The sequence below is a fragment of the Pan paniscus genome, chromosome 10, assembly GCF_029289425.2.
Source record: "Pan paniscus chromosome 10, NHGRI_mPanPan1-v2.0_pri, whole genome shotgun sequence".
Classification (NCBI taxonomy): Eukaryota; Metazoa; Chordata; class Mammalia; order Primates; family Hominidae; genus Pan; species Pan paniscus.
Window position 1 is genome coordinate 63,137,062 of NC_073259.2, and position 16,949 is coordinate 63,154,010.

The window sequence follows — 16,949 nt, forward strand, 5'->3', positions numbered from 1 at the left end:
TAAGTTGTTTTCCATACAATATGCGATGAAAATCTTGCATTTCAGCAATCCATGTAGAATTTTCCTTACACTTCAATTTGCTCACTAATGCTTTTCAGATAGTAGATTACTTGGGGGAGGGTAATATTAATATATATATAGGTTTTATTACTCTATATAGATTCAGTAACTAGAAACAGTTTTCTTTACTCAAAACCTAGACAATAACTGGTAACACTTCCCCCACCCTCCCATTTCCTTCTCTGTTCTCCCGGATGACACCACTGATGTGGCTCTGTGAAGAAGGGCAATAATCTCATGTCTCCAAATCCACAGATGACTTCCAGGGCTTTTCCATTTGATATTGTTGATTGCTGTCTTCATTCCTACACTCCCTCCTTTTGATTTTTATTCACCATACTAGTGTGTGTGTCTTTGTGTGTGTGTATGTTTTCTCTCCTATAATACTAGCCTCTATTTTTCAGGTTCTTTTGCTGACAGCTGCTGGTTTAGAGAGCATACACGGTCTCCCATTACTCTTTAAATAAAGGCCAGGACCTCTAACACGGCCAAGGAAGCCCTCACATCTGGCCCATAACTATCTCCGAAGGCCAACCGTCCTTGACTTTCCACCTTGCTCTCTGTCCTTCTGCCATTCTGGCCTTTTAAACCCTTTAAATATCTTCACATTGCTTCTTGGCACAATGGTCTTTGCCTGTACAGTTTCTTCTACCTGGAATGCTCCTTCCTTTACCCTTCACCTTCACCTATTTGCCCTCTATTCATTCTTAAACCTCAGCTCAAAAATTGATTCAGCAGGGAATTCTTCTCTGTCCCTACAGTCTAAAGCAGCTTCTTGTGTTATATGTTTATATATTTCAGAGCATGTGCCTCAGTTTATAACGGCATATTTATTAGCATGACAATTTGCTTATAGGGCTGACTGCCCCACTATGTTAAAAGCTTCTTGAGAGAGACCGTGTCAGTTTGGGATCATCATTTTATCTTATCACCTAGTTAAGTGATTGACACATAGTAGGTGCTCAATAAAAAGTTGAATTGATTCAGTGCCTGTAGTCTTAATCTTACTGGATTTTTAAGAAGCATACCTTTTGGCTTCAAAAACATAAAACACCCAGTTCTTCCCCCAGCACCCTGACTTCTTATTCTGAGTCTCTAGCATGTTCATTTTCTTTTTCCCTGATCTTTAAATGTTTTAGCTTCTCATGATTAGGTCCTTAGTCCTTTTCTTTTCTCATTCATTACTCTTTCTAAGATGATTTAATTTAATTTACTGGATTCAGTTCCCACCCTTAGAAAGATCACCCTCAAATATATCTTTCTCACCTAGCCAAGCTTCTTCTATAAGCTCCAGATCAATTTACTTAACTACTGACTTCACCTTCCTAACTGAATATTACAACAATAAATCAAACGTAACATGTCTAAGATTGGCCTCATGGTTTTTCGGCTATAAACCTAGTATTTCTCCAGAAATCCACCTAACTGTACTAGCCAAAAGCATGTAAGATATGCTTATGGAAATAACTGCAAATATCTTTAGTTCTGCCTTGATTTAAATTATAATTGACAACAGAGGCCAGAGAATGGGATGAAAATTATTATTGACACAATTGCTTCTGAGTGTGGAAAGCACTGGCTAGCTATTATCCCTGACTTAGCTAGAAAAGCAAGGTAGTAAATACTTATGCTTCCTTTGTAGTCCTTATAGATCTGCACATTTAAAAAATATATTTTGATACTAATCATTTGTCAGTTGTGTGTAGTACATGACTTGATATTTGTCAGATTTATTGAATGATGATTTGTGAGTTTATGAGATAGCTTATGAGAGTTCCATATAAATTAAATAGTAATAAATAAGAATGATTACAGTCAGGAGTAAGTATATATATAGAGAGAGATATACAGATATTTATATATATTCCTTAGGTAGTTTTACAGTTGGGTTAGGAAAAGTACAGTCACCCTCAACTTCTCTGGATAACAAAGAATTTGATTATTAAAAATAGTCACTTACCCAAGATGAATATTTATGACAGCAAGATCACATGGTTTTATTTCATTTACAACTCAGGTTCCTCTTAGAAAAAAGTGGATGGGAAAGGCCCCACTCCCTTTGAAAGAATGAGATCATTGTATTTAATAAGATCTTTCAAAGAGAGCAAGGAAAATGAAAAGCAGGAAAACATTGCAGGGCAGAAACACCTGGCTATCTTGGCCACACTCCACTTCATTCTTTACTCCAATGCACATGCCTATGTGTTTGTCCTGCCCTTTTCAATAAATGAAGAAGAATAGGTCCACTTGGTTACAAACCCATGAACTCTTCAGCTTTCACCTGTTCTGATTGTTTCTGTGCTTTGGGGAAAGGGGTGTGTTCTGCCCTTTTCCAGGTCCATGTAAGTGTCACAGAGTTCTTGTTAATCATCATTACAAAGTTTGCCCTGTCTCGTGAGGAAAAAAATCAAATTGAAAAACCTTAAAAGTGTCAAAAATAAACTGTAAATGTGATCATGGTTGTTTCAAAATTTCTGAACATTTTCAGAGCTTTAATATAAAAGCACCCTAAGGCCATCAAATTCAAATTAATCAAAGCCTTTGCAAAGTTTAGTGTTCTATGGTCGAAGGAGTAGCAGATTCTAACATTAATCCACAGGCTTCTAGGAAGCTGATGGAAAAGAATGAAGCCCCATGTAGCTAGGTCTGCTTCCTGCCATTATTCTGTGGTGGAGAGGAAGCAGGGGTTCTCTGTGTGGATCCTTTGCAGGGAGGACCCATTAATGAAGGCAAAAATGAACATGGCTGGTGTGAGGTGGCATATGAAAAAGATGAACTACAGAAATTTTCACACTTCCAAATGTGTTCCATGTAAAGGGCTACCTTATCTGCAGGTTCATTTTATAGTACGGTGTCATTAGTTATCACTCACTTGGCTCTCCTGCTGCTTCACACATTGTTCCTTACCCATTTCCTTTGGTGTTTCATCCTCCTCTCCCTGACTTTATAATGTTGGAGTAGGCCAGAGCTCTGTCTTTGCTTGTCTTCTCTTCTTTATGCTCACTCTCTGGGTGGCCTCCTTCAGGCTCATGGGTTTAAGTGCCATCTATTGTGAATCTCCAGTCGAAAACGCTCCCCAACAATAGAGATTTGTTTATTTAACTGCCTACTGGAATCTCTACTTGGGTGTCTAAATACATCTCAAACTCAGAAAAATCCAAACTGAGCTTCTGATGCCCATGCCTCTGTCCCCTGAGGTGTCTCATACAGCCTTTTCCATCACTATTGATGGTCACTTCATCTTTCCATTTATTCAGGACAAAACAAAATTGAGTCTTCTTTTTCTTATGCTCTATATCCAATCTGTTAGAAAATCCTGTTTGTTTTCTATTTAAAATATATTCAGAGTCTAATTGTTTTCCATTGTTTCCACTATTGCTGCTCTGCTCCAACCCACTGTCATTTCTTATATGAATGATTTCAATAGTTTCCTAATAGAACTTGTTTTTATAAGCCCAACCCCACTAAGTGAAGCCAGAGCTTAGCAGACAGAGTGGTCCTTTCACCATGTATGTCAGATTACAACACTCAAATCTTGTCTCTGTTTTACTCAAAACTCTCCAATGCCTCTTCACACAATGGCCTACTAGGGTCTACATCATCTGCCTGAACTACTCCTCTCTTGACATTATCTCTAACCAATTTCCCCTTGTTTATTCTACTCCAGCCACAATGCTGTTCTCAAATACTTAAGCAAATTTCCACCATATGGCTTCTGCACTGTTTGTTCGCTCTGCTTGATTATTCTTCCGCTATATATCCACATAGCTAACTCCTCACCTGTTTCTCAAATGTCACTTTCTCAATAAGCTGTACCATGCCCCTATTTAAGAGAGTGGTCCACCCCCACCAGTCCACCACTCCTGCTCATTCTCCATTCCTTTCACCCTACTTTAGTGCCACACACACACCTGCTGCACTATAGCATTCCCAGCTTCCAGCAGATAGTACTTCTTTTTTCAATTTTCTAACTTCATTCCCATAATAGGAATATAAGCTTCATGAAGAGAATGATCTTCATCTTTTTTTTGTTGTTTTTTTTTTTTTTTTTTGGTAAATTTCTGATGTACTCTAACTGTTACCAGGGGGTCCCAGTTACCCTCCAAAATGGGCCTTTTCCTGTTCAGTGTCACAAGCAAGTATACAAAACTGAAAGTGAGCATTAGGCAGTACAGGCTTTATCTGATGGCCATAAAATGCAGAAGTGGGAGTGTGGCTCTCAAATCAACTTATCACCTCCTGAGAGAGAACCAGGGAGTTACAGATATAGGGTATCTTCGGTGAAGGGGCTGGGCATTAAAAGCAAGCAGAGGAATATTTATGCTTTTCTTGGTAAGGAATGGAGATTTCCTAGGAGTCGCCTCTTTTCTGTCATTTTTTCATTTCTTCTGGTCATTGTCATGGTGATTATCAACTGTCAAGGCATCCAGGGGTGAGTCATTTATCATGAAAATTGGATTACAATGAAGCTAGAGATTCATCGGAGCTCAAGCAAACTGCCAATGTGGATTTCACAAGTTTCAACTGGTTTAGTTCTAAGAATAAACTTTTGATCACAGACATGCTGTTTCCTAACAAAGTTAAGGCTGAGTAGGAATTCAGCTATGTCATGTAGACATTGCCTTGGGCAACAAAAGCGGGGTAGGGGTCCAGCTAAGTCACATAGGCCCTGCAGCCGGTAACATAACCACAGACTCAGAGCAGGTGCTTAGTAAATATTTGCTGAATTACTGAATTGGAATTTTACATATTTATAAAAATTATTTAGATCCAGTGTTACCACTTAATGTCTAATTTTTCCCAGGCTTTATACTTAATAAAAGCAAGTATTATGTCCATCTTGTTCACTATTATACCTGTAAACTAGGCATACTGCCCAATGTATAATAGGTACTCAAAGAATATTTGCTGAATGTGTAATCACCAAGGACAACAATGACAGATCTTTTAAAATTACTCAAAAACCATATATAGAAAAAAAATCGACAATGTGATTTAATCATGACTAATTCTGGATTTTGAATCCTCTCACCAAAGCACTCCTTTTCCTAGGGCAGATCATGTTACTCCACAAAGGGGCATAAAAGTGGCCAACTTGTATGCTTTTCCCATAGTTTACACATTAGTCAATCTCAGTCAATCCATTAGTAAATCTTACTGAGAACTTGGGCAGACCTTGTTAACTTTCAGAGACCCTGGCCTTGATTCATAGAAATAGTCAAATGCCTGATCTATGGCTCTAATGCCTATATTCCTCATTTGGCAATTAACCTGGAACAATATTGTATTAATTCTAATAATCTTTTAATTTTGTGTTGTTATTCAACTCATGTTTTCTTTTCTTATGTATGTGCACATGCATTTGTTGCATTTCCTCCGAGTAGTTCACAAATTGCTTGAGATCAGGAACTACATCATATTTCTTTGAATCTTAATTACATAATTTGTTGTTTCTCGGGTTTGGATTGCATGGTCATAGGTTCAGCCGTAACTTGAATGTCTGTAATTCCTAAATCAAGCTAACATTAAAAATACAGATGTCACCACTAATGTTAATGAATATTTTCCAAACATTCCGATTACCCAGAAGGGACCTAGAAAAAAGGTCAATAAAATTGATCTATGTCAATATTACCAGAATTATGAAACATCCCAAAAGTAGAAAAAGGATTTACGTATAGGGTCCTAGCACTGGGTAAGCATAGAAGGAGACAAGGCTACATATATATAAGCCAAAACAAACAAAAGTCTGACAAAACCCCTGTGGTTTTAGGAAAACATAAAATATACAGCAATTAGACAAGAACAAGGGGTCATAATAGGCCTTAGCTACGCCAGCCTAGCAAATCCCTTGAAAAAACTGAGCTTGAAATGGTGAAATTCTAAGGATGTGCTCCTAAAATAGTCTGCTTTAAATTCAAATCTCCAAGAATACTTGACAATAAGGCTCAAATACTTTAAAAAAGTAATATAAAGATATTCATAAAATTCAACCAATAGCCTTATTCATTCTCATTTTTTCTTTCTGAAGGAAATAAAAAGAAACATTAACTTTGCTAGAAAACCAAAGCCTTGAAGGGATATTAGATGGAAAACTCATTTCACAAAGATCTGAATTGCCTGCAGGTTACTGCTGATCTAATTTGAAGTAATAATTTAAGGAGAAAAGCTATCTATCTCATTATCTGCAACTTTTCATCAAATTATTCTTGAGGGTGCTACAATTATTTTCCATTATGTACTTTGTAAATTAATGTTTAAGTACCACAAAGAAAAGGGTGGTATTTCAGAGTAAAATTTTATTGGATTTTGTTCATCTTCAATTATTGAACCTGCATGATAGAAATGATAATAGAATGTTCTCTTCTTCCAACACCGAAGTGGTATTAATGAACCATTAATATCATCTTTCAAACAAAGAGCTGTCTACTTCTGTGCTGCTGCTCAGTTTGCGTCGAATTTTTCTGCTGTTCTAGCATAGAACAGCTCTTCCAGAGCCTAGAGAGAAAAAACTTCAGGGTAAGCCTGCTGTATGTTTCAAAAATATTCCATAACACTTAAGATGGCAACTCCTGTCCCTCACCTCTTCTAGGTCATTATCTAGGGCTTAATGTAATATAAGATCAAACAGCTATACATTAAAGAGACTATTTAGCTAGAAAGATATCATTTCTATTTGTCATGGAGGGAAATCGCATTGTTATTTCAGAAAATGTTTTATTCCAGAGGAGCAAAAGGTTTTCCACAGAGGTCTAGGCAGTTGTATTTGTACTACAGGAAGCCTCTTACCTTCTACAGACATGAGTCTTTGTCACACATAGCCTTTTAAATATTATGACAGTTTTATTCATAACATACGAAAACCACAAACCATGGGTCGATTGATTAAATCATAAAGGCATCTGTTGTGATAAGAAGGAATTCTTCAGCCGGGCGCGGTGGCTCACGCCTGTAATCCCAGCACTTTGGGAGGCCGAGGCGGGCGGATCACGAGATCAGGAGATCGAGACCATCCTGGCTAACACGGTGAAACCCCGTCTCCACTAAAAATACAAAAAATTAGCCAGGCGTGGTGGCGGGGGCCTCAGCTACTCGGGAGTCTGAGGCAGGAGAATGGTGTGAACCCGGGAGGCGGAGTTTGCAGTGAGCGGATATCGCGCCACTGCACTCCAGCCTGGGGGACAGAGGGAGACTCCGTCTCAAAAAAAAAAAAAAAAAAAAAAAAAAAAAAAAAAAAAAAAAGAATTATTCGTATCTTTCTAAAACTAAGTTCACATTAAGGTTATTTTTTTTTTCATTTTGAAAAGGTAGGTAAAATAAATGACAATTTACACAGTCACAGGTTCAGTCATTTTCAAGAGAATCATCCTGTGTCAGCCTTACCCAAAATTACGTTACTAGCTTAAGTCAATGGAGCTTGCAATGTCCGCAAAAGTCACTTACTGAAGACCCATATTAAAATTAATGTAATTCTAGAAAAAGGTAAACCATGAAACTATTATCAATATATTTTCATAAGATATATTAAATCAACTAACCAGTCACTTTACAATACCTTGTGGAAATGGGAAAATGAACTGACGAGTGAGTTTTTCATGAGAGAGTCGACTCAAAATGTGCCCACTGGTTAGTCCACAATCTGAGAAGACAAGGGCAGCACTACAGAGGGGCCTTGCTCAATCAGGAATCACATGAAGGCAGTGGGATATATCATGCTGGAAGGAGAAGACACCAAGAAAACAAGAATAGTCCCAAACAGGTGATGGAACCATATGTAGGATAAAATTCTCTTAGCTTTATTCAACATTTGAGTAATATTCTAAAGTTTACAATGTGCTCTTACATACGATGTACTTTATTACATTCATAGTCACCTTGTAGGAAATGGAGGCAAATCATCACCCCAAACAGGAGAGGCCATTATCCCAAATTATTAATGAAGAAATTGAAATTCAAAGCATTTTTCCTGTCTATAACTTATTTGTTTATTAAAATATCCTTTTTGAGCACATGGTACTGTCACAGCTATGAGCATAAAGTACTGAAAAATATAGATATGCAATTCTTTCTCCCATATAAATAACATTCTCATGGAAGTTTCATTTAATAAGTAGACACTTCAAAACAATTATTCTCAACTGCAATGTGTTTAAAAATATAAGATAATTGCAAAACAATATATGATAGCAAGTAACTTTGGATATGATTATGAGGAAAAACTTCTTTAAACAGATGACATATGACTGAGACCTGAAGGATGACAAAACATTTGCCACTCCAACTATGGGAGGAGGTTGTTAAAGGAAGCTGGAAAAGCATGTGCATAGGCCCTGTGACATAATGGGGGTTAGGATGTCCAGGAGATGGAAACTAGGAGTCATCGAGGTCAAACCCAGGCCTTCTCCAAATATGGCTCCCAGATTTATGATGCTTTTAATTCACCTCTAACCCATTTTGAAACAAATGAAATATCCAAAAATCTCCCAACGGGGAGATTACAAGAGGCCTTCCTTATGCATGCAGGTCACCAGTGGTTTCCATGGATCATGTTGGTGGTCAATTTCTGACCTAATTAGCAAGTAATGTAGCCAAACTAATTTTACTGAAAATCCCAAAATCAGATTTTGTAGTCACAGAGCTACAGTTAATGGGATTTCCGGGAACCCAACAAAAAATAAGATAGCATAGTAACCAAGAGCACAGTCCTTGAAGACAAAGACCAAGATTTGAATACAAGTTCTGCTACTTACTGGCAATATAATCTTAGAAAAGTCATGTTATCTCACTGAGCCTCCGTTTTATTTTTCATAAAATAGATCTATACTACCACTATGCAGGACTGAAGTATGGATTCAATGAGAGACAGTATATAATTCACCTAAATCCAGAACTTTGGCAGAGGAAATATCTGATCTGATCTAACATAGACTTTTCCTCTTGTATTGAATGAGTCTTACCATCATCTACATTTCCCAGACCATTTTTGCCCCCAATATAGCTATTTCTGAGACATCATACTTTTCTAACCAAAATCTTATTGTCAGCCTTTGAATATGTATTTGTGCATCTGTTATATACGGAACCACAAAGGAGATTGGACTATTAAGTAGCTGCCTAGAGAAGCAATTTTAATTACACTCTTATCCTTGGGAGTATGCACTTTGACCAATCTTGTTTATTATTATATCAAAGTTTATGTTTTGATACTATTTTAAGTACAGCTTCTTAAAGAGAAATGTTCCTGTTGAGAATGCATCATAAACAAAGTAAAATATGTCACTGCCATTCTTCAGGTTTGTGTATACAATGCACATTTTAAATTGTGAAAGGTAACTTTAATAAATTTAATAGCAAAGAAGGAAATCTAAGTTTGAGAGATGAAAGAGAAAATGATAAAAGGGAAAACACAATGAATAGAATTCTATGTTACACAGCACATGGTGTAGAAGTAGGTATCTGTGACTTCAGTAAAGAGCTTGCTTTTATTTCACTGGGCCACATAGTAGTTCTCAAATTTGGTAATATATACGATTCCTCATTAAATATTAGATTTCACTAAATTAGTTCAAGATGATATGAAATACACTGAAAAGTTTGTGTAATCCTTAAAGCCACTATGCCTACATTTTAAGTGGCTTTCAGCAACTGAACTATGACAGTATGTAAACCAAGTTTATATTGCTGAGAAAGAAGGTACGTAGCCCATGATTGCTATGTAGCCCTGAGAAAGAAGGTATGTAGCCCATGACACTATGTAAACCAAGTTTATATTGCTGAGAAAGAAGGTATGTAGCCCATGATCCATAGTTCTTATATACTTTCAAACATAGTAACAAGTGTATCAGTGAACATATTATGTTTAAAGTTGTTTCTTTAATGCTGTAATATAGAAATTAGCAGTGCTTAAAAAGCTGTGCAATATAATTGATTACATAGGGAATCTATAAATTTTGTTAACTTTGAACTCCAGTTCCTTAGGATGCAATAGGTCACCACTGTCTGTTTTATTTTCCATATTGGTAAGTTTATTTTAATAATATAAAAGCTACCCTCACTTTGCAATGTGTGGAAACTTTCAGTGGCATGTGCCATAAAGCATTTGAATGATTTGGAGCTAGAGGAAGGTTTTTTAACAATGTGACATAGAAAATATTTTGGTGTCCATATTTCTGCTCAATCAGAAAAGAAACTTCATGCTTAAGAAAGTAGCAAAAAACACATCTGTCACCACACAGGCACAGAAATCAACACACCAACATAGCATCCAGAATGCTCAGACTGAATGAAAGACTCAAGCACAGTCATTCTGGAAATAATAACTAAAGTAGCTAATCAAGTTTTCAGAAAGTTGTAGAATGTTTTCTTAGCTAGACAGAGACAAGTAATTGCCCTGCGTGTCTAAGCATTTGGTCCTCCTTTAAACCAACACTACTTACATATACAAGATTTTTTGCCAACGTTTTTTAGCTAGGTGGGGAGAAAATAAGTTTCTATTAATAAAAAGTTTGTGCTTCTTAATATTCAAAACTAGAACTGATATCAATGTTATAAAACATTTTCACTTGAACTTTGCCTTCAGATTTTAATTACTATATTATTCACGATGGAATAGTTTGCATCACTCACATCCAATAAAAGTAAAAATGAGTATAATTTAAAAGTTCAGGTCTAAATAACTACAATTTCTTCTTTTGGCTGACATTCTGGGCAGCAAATCTTACCTCACGTTTCTGCATTCCTGTTTTCAATTCAGTGTTCTTTTGTACTTGCTTTCGACCCATGACTGAAGTTGTCACATTGATGCTGCCAATTCTCTGTGCCTTTGTAAGTGAGAAAAACCTTTCCTTCTCCTCATATGGGGAAAGTAATAAGTCATTTACAAAGGCCTGTTTGTAATTGTGGCCTTTAGCGTCTGTGGACTGCGTTTTAGGTGCATTATGAGAGATTAATTGACCACAGAACTCTCTTTTGTTAGGACTGTAGAAACATCTGATTCAAATAACTCTATCACCAAAAGGAAAGAAGAGTAATGCAAAGGAACATTAAGCTAACAATTAATAAACAAAAATATAGAATAAAATAACTGTGGAGCACATTAAAATATTTGGTAAATAAATGCAGGATTATATCTGGATCCAGGTTTATGTAATGTTTCTAATCAAAGTGAATCATTGAATAAATCAGACTGGTTTGATTATTTTGGTTTAAAAACACAATTAAATGTCTTCCTTCTGATTTTATCAAAGTATAGAACATTACCAACATGGCATTTCATTTTATATAAAATTTTATTTGTTTTCTCAAGGAATAATTAATTAATTTGAATCATTTAAATTTTCTATACTGGCTTCATGAGTCAAATTTATTTTCATTATTTTCAGAAGTATTTAAAGTATAAAAATGCAAATATATGTATTTAATTATATTAAAATGTAATACTTTTATTTTTTTAAAAAAAGAACTATTAGTATCTGTGAACTTTAAACATCGTTGCAAATTATTTGACCTGAACACTATTCTTACATTTCTCTACATCCTCACCAACATTTGTTATTTTCCAGGTTTTTGTTTGTTATTATTTTTCATTACTTGGTGAGTTTGAAGTGGTATCTCTTTGTGGTTTTGATTTGCATTTACCTAATGAATAATAATGTTGAGCATCTTTTCATGTGTTTGTTGGACATTTTTATAATCATTTTGAAGAAATGTTTATTCAAACCCATTGCCCATTTTTAATTGGTTCATTTTTATTTTTCTTATTTAGTTTCATGAGTTCTTTATACATTCTGAATACAAGATCCTTATGAGACATTTGAATCTTGCAAATATTTTCCCCCATTATGTAGATGCCTTTTCACATCCTTGATAGTAAACTTTGAAGCATGGAAGTTTTTAATTTTAATAAAATTTAAAAGGTATCAATTTTTTCATATGTTGCTCATACTTTAAGTGTCATATCTGAGTCTTTCTCAATCTAAAGCCATAAATATTTACATCTAAGTTTTCTGCTAAGAATTTTATAATTTTACCTCTTACATTTAGGTATTTGATCCATTTTTGTAAGGGATGTTGGATGTTGTCAAATGCTTTATATGTCTCTACTGAGATGATGTGCTTTCTGTCCTTTATTCTACTAATATAGTGTATTATATTAATTGATTTTCATATGTTAAATGAGCCTTGAATTCCTAAAATCAATTCCACTTGGTCATGGTTTATAATCCTTTCTATATGTTGCTGGATTTGGTGCTAATATTTTTTAAGGGTTGTTGCATAGCTATTGATAAAAATATTTTGATCTGTAACTTTTTGCTCCCCCCCTCCCATGTCTTTGTCTAGGTTTTGTAACAAGGTAATACTGGCCTCCTGGAATAAGTTGGGAAGTGTTACCTCCTCTTCTATTATTTGGAAGAGTTTGTAAAATATTGATGCTAATTCCTTTTTAAACATTTGGTAGAATTTATGACTGGGATCATTCAGTCTTGGCTTTTCTTTGTTAGAAGAGTTTTAGTTACAAATTGAATCTCCTTACTTCTTACAGGTCTATTGAAATTTTCTATTTCTTCTTGACTCAGTTTTGGTAGTTTGTATCTTACTACAATTTTCCATTTCATCTGTGTTATCTCATTCGTTGGCCTAAAATTGTTCATATAATTCCCTTGTAATCTATTCTTTCTTTTTTGTTTTTTAACTCTTATTTTAGGGTCAGGGGCACATGTGCAGGTTTGTTATATAGGTAAACTCATGTCACACGGGTTTATGTACAGATTATTTCATCACCCAAGTACTAAGACTAATACCCAATAGTTATTTTTCCTGCTCCTCTCTCTCTTCTCACCCTCTAACGTTAGGTAGGCCTCAGTGGCTGTTGTTCCCCTCTATGTGTCCATGTGTTATCATCATTTAGTTCCCACTTATAAGTTACAAGATATGGTATTTCATTTTCTGTTCCTGCATTAGTTTGCTAAGGATAATGGCCTAGCTCCATTCATGTTCCTGAAAAGGACATAACCTCATTCTTTCTTCTGGCTGCATAGACTTCCATGGTGTACAACTACCATATTTCCTTTATCCAATCTTCCATTCACAGGTAATTGGGTTGATTCCATGTCTTTGGCATTGTGAATAGTGCTGTAATGAACATATGTGTGGATGTCTACAAACTAGAACAATTTATATTCCTTCAGGTACATACCCAGTAATGGGATTGCTGGGTCAAACGGTAGATCTCTTTTCAGCTTTTTGAGGAATTGCCACACTTCTTTCCACATTGGTTGAACTAGTTTACACTCTCACCAACAGTGTATAAACATTTCCTTTTCTCTGCAACCTCACCAGCATCAGTTGTTTTTTGACATTTTAATAATAGCCATTCTGACTGGTTAGAGATAGTATCTCATTGTGATATTTATTTGCATTTCTTTAACGATCAGTGATGTTGAGCTTTTTTTTAATATGCTTGTTTGCTGCATATATGTCTTCTTTTGAAAGCTGTTCATGTCCTTTGCCCACTTTTTAATAGGCTTGTTTTTTTTCTTGTAAATTTGTTTAAACTCCTTATAGATACTGGATATTAGATCTTTGTCAGATGCATAGTTTGCAAACATCTTCTCCCATTCTGTAGATTGTCTGTGTACTCTGTTGCTAGTTTCCTTTTCTGTGCAGAAACTCCTTAGTTTCACTAGATCCCATTTGTCAATTTCTGCTTTTGTTGCAATTGCTTTTGGGAGTCTTCATCATGAAAATTTTGCAATTTCTTATGTCCAGAATGGTATTGTGTAGGTTGTTTTCCAGGGTTTTTATAGTTTTTGGTTTTACATTTAAGTCCTTAATCCATCTTAAGTTGATTTTTGTCTATGGTGCAAAGACATTTTGTCTATGGTGCAAGGACTTTTTGTCTACGGTGAAAAGACTTTTAAGTTGATTTTTGTCTGTGGTGCAGAGAAGGAGCTCAGTTTCAGTCTTCTGCAGTATGGCTAGCCAGTTGTCTCAGCATCATCTATTAAACAGGGATTTTTTCCCCATTGCTTATTTTTGTCAGATTCATCAAAGATCAGTTGGTTGTATGTGTGCAGCCATATTTATGGGCTCTCTATTCTGTTGCACTGGTCTAAATGTCTGTTTTCATATCAGTATCATGCTGTTTTGATTACTGTAGCCCTGTGATAGCATGATGCCGCCTGCTTTGTTCTTTTTGCTTAGGATTGCCTTGGCTATTTGGACTCTTTTGTGGTTCCATTAGAATTTTTAAATAGTTTTTTCTAGTTCTGTTAACATGTAATTGGTAGTTTGGTAAGAATAGCACTGAATCTATAAATTGCTTTAGGCCATATGGCCATTTTAATGATATTGACTCTTCCTATTCATGAGCATGGATTTTTTATCCATTTGTTTGTGTCATTTCTGATTTCTTTGAGCAGTGTTTTGTAATTCTCATTACAGAAATCTTTCACCTCCCCGCTTAGCCGTATTCCTAGGTATTTTATTCTTTTTGTAGGAATTGTAAATGGAATTGTTCTTAATTCAGCTCTCAACTTTGCGGCTATCGGTGTACAGGAATGGTCATGAGTTTTGTATGTTGATTCTGTATTCTGAAACTTTGCTGAAGTTATCAGCTTAAGGAGTATTTGGGCCAAGACTAAGGGGTTTTCTAGATACAGGATCACTTCATCTTCAAACAAGGGTTGTTTGGTTTTCTCTATTGTTATTTGGAGGCTCTTTGTTTCTTTTTCTAGCCTGACTGCCCTGGCCAGGACTTCCAATACTATGTTGCATAGGAGTGGTGAGAGAGGGCATCCTTGTCTTATGCCTGTTTTCAAGGGGAATGCTTCCAGCTTTTGGCCATTCAGTATGATGTTGATTGTTGGTTTGTCATATATTTGGTCTTATTATTTTGAGATATGTTCCTTGAATACCTAGTTTTTTTGAGTTTTTAACATGAAGGGATGTTGAATTTTATCAAAAGCCTTGTCTGCATCTATTGAGATAATCATGTGGTTTTTGTCTTTAGTTCTGTTTATGTGATGAATCATGTTTATTGATTTGCATATGTTAAGCCAACCTTGCATCCCAGGGAAAAAGCCTACATGATTGTGGTGGATTAGCTTTTTGATATGCTGCTAGATTTGGTTTGCTCATATTTTGTTGAAGATTTTTGTATTGATGTTCATCAAGGATATTGGCCTGAAGCTTTCATTTTTTTGATGTATCTCTGCAAGGTTTTGGTATCAGGGTGATGCTGGCCAAATTGAATGAGTTGAAAAGGAGTCTCTCCTCATTTTTTCGGAATATTCTCCATAGGAATGCTACCAGCTTTTCTTAGTACATCTGGTAAAATTCAGCCCTGAAGCTGTCTGGTCCTGGGCTTTTTTTTTTTTTTTCTGGTTGGTGGGCTATTTATTACTGATTCATATTGGAGCACGTTATTCATCTGTTAAGGTATTCAATTTGTTCCTGCTTCAGTCTTGGGAGGGCGTATGTGTCCAGGAATTTATACATTTCTTCTAGGTTTTCTAGTTTCTGTGCATAAAGGTGTTCATCATAGTTTCCAATTGTTATTTTTATTTCTGTGGGGTCAGTGATAATTTCCCCTTTGGATTTCTGATTGTGTTTATTTGGATATCTCTTTTATTCTTCATTAGTCTAGCTAGTGGTCTATCTTATTAATTATTTTAAAAGCTCAGCTCCTGGATTCATTGATCTTTTGAATAGATTTTCACACCTCAATCTCCTTCAGTTCAGCTCTGATTTTGGTTATATCTTGTTCTGCTAATTTTGGGATTGGTTTGCCTTGCTTCTCTAGTTTTTTCAGTTGTGATATTAGGGTGTTAATTTGAGATCTTTCTTACTGTTTGATGTGGACAGTTAGTGCTATAAATTTCCCTCTTGACACTGCCTTAGCTGTGTCCCAGAGATTCTGGTATGTTGTATTTTTGTTCTTATTAGTTTCAAAGAACTTCTTGATTTCCACCTTAATTTCATTATTTACCCAAATGTCATTCAGGAGTAGTTGTCTAACTTCCATGTAATTGTATGCTTTTGAGCAATTTTCTTAGTCTTAAATTCTATCGTTATTGTGCTGTGGTCCTAGAAAGTGGTTGGTGTGATTTTGGTTCTTTTGCATTTGCTGAGGATTGTTTTATGTCCAATTGTGTAGTCAATTTTAGAGTATGTGCCATGTGGCAATGAGGAGAATGTATATTCTGCTGTTTTGGGGTGGTGAGTTCTGTAGATGTCTATCAGGTCCATTTAGTCCAGTGTTGAATTCAGGTCTTCAACATTTTTGTTAATTTTCTGACTCGATCATCTGTCTAATACTGTCAGCAGGGTGTTGAAGTCTCCCACTATTATTGTGTGGGAGTCTAAGTCTCTTTGAAGATCTTTAAGAACTTGCTTTATGAATCTGGGTGCTCCTTTGTTAGGTCCATATATATTTAGGATACTGAGGTCTTCTTATGGAATTGAACCCTTTACCATTATGTAACTATATGGAACGGTCAAGAATTTGCATGTCATCCTTGTGCATGGGCCATGCTAACCTTCTCTGTATCATTCCAGCTTTAGTACATGTACTGCCACCATTATTTCTCTAAGGTCAATAGTTATGTACCTTCTTTCTTTCCTGATTTTAGTAATGTGAGTCTGCTTTATTTGATCAACCTAAATAAAGTTTTGTCAATTTTGTAGATATTTTAAAGAATTGACTTTCGGGTTTTTAAATATCTTTTTTTTCGGTCTCTATTTCATCAATTTCCACTCTCATCTTTGTTATATCCTTCCTTCTATTCCTTCTATTTGCTTTGGCAGTTGGGGTCATCCTCTGGTGTGAATGACCCCACAGGGTCTGCCCCAAAAGAAATCTACCCCAACTCCACAAAGCAAATAGAAGG

The 16,949-nt window shown here is 35.7% G+C and overlaps 1 non-coding gene across 1 annotated transcript; it reads right to left on the reverse strand.

The window, feature by feature from the left end:
- Positions 1-16,541: 16,541 nt before the first annotated feature.
- Positions 16,542-16,644, reverse strand: LOC112436745 (U6 spliceosomal RNA). Its single transcript, XR_003025449.1, has one exon. It is a non-coding gene; the product is annotated as a U6 spliceosomal RNA (small nuclear RNA).
- Positions 16,645-16,949: the final 305 nt, after the last annotated feature.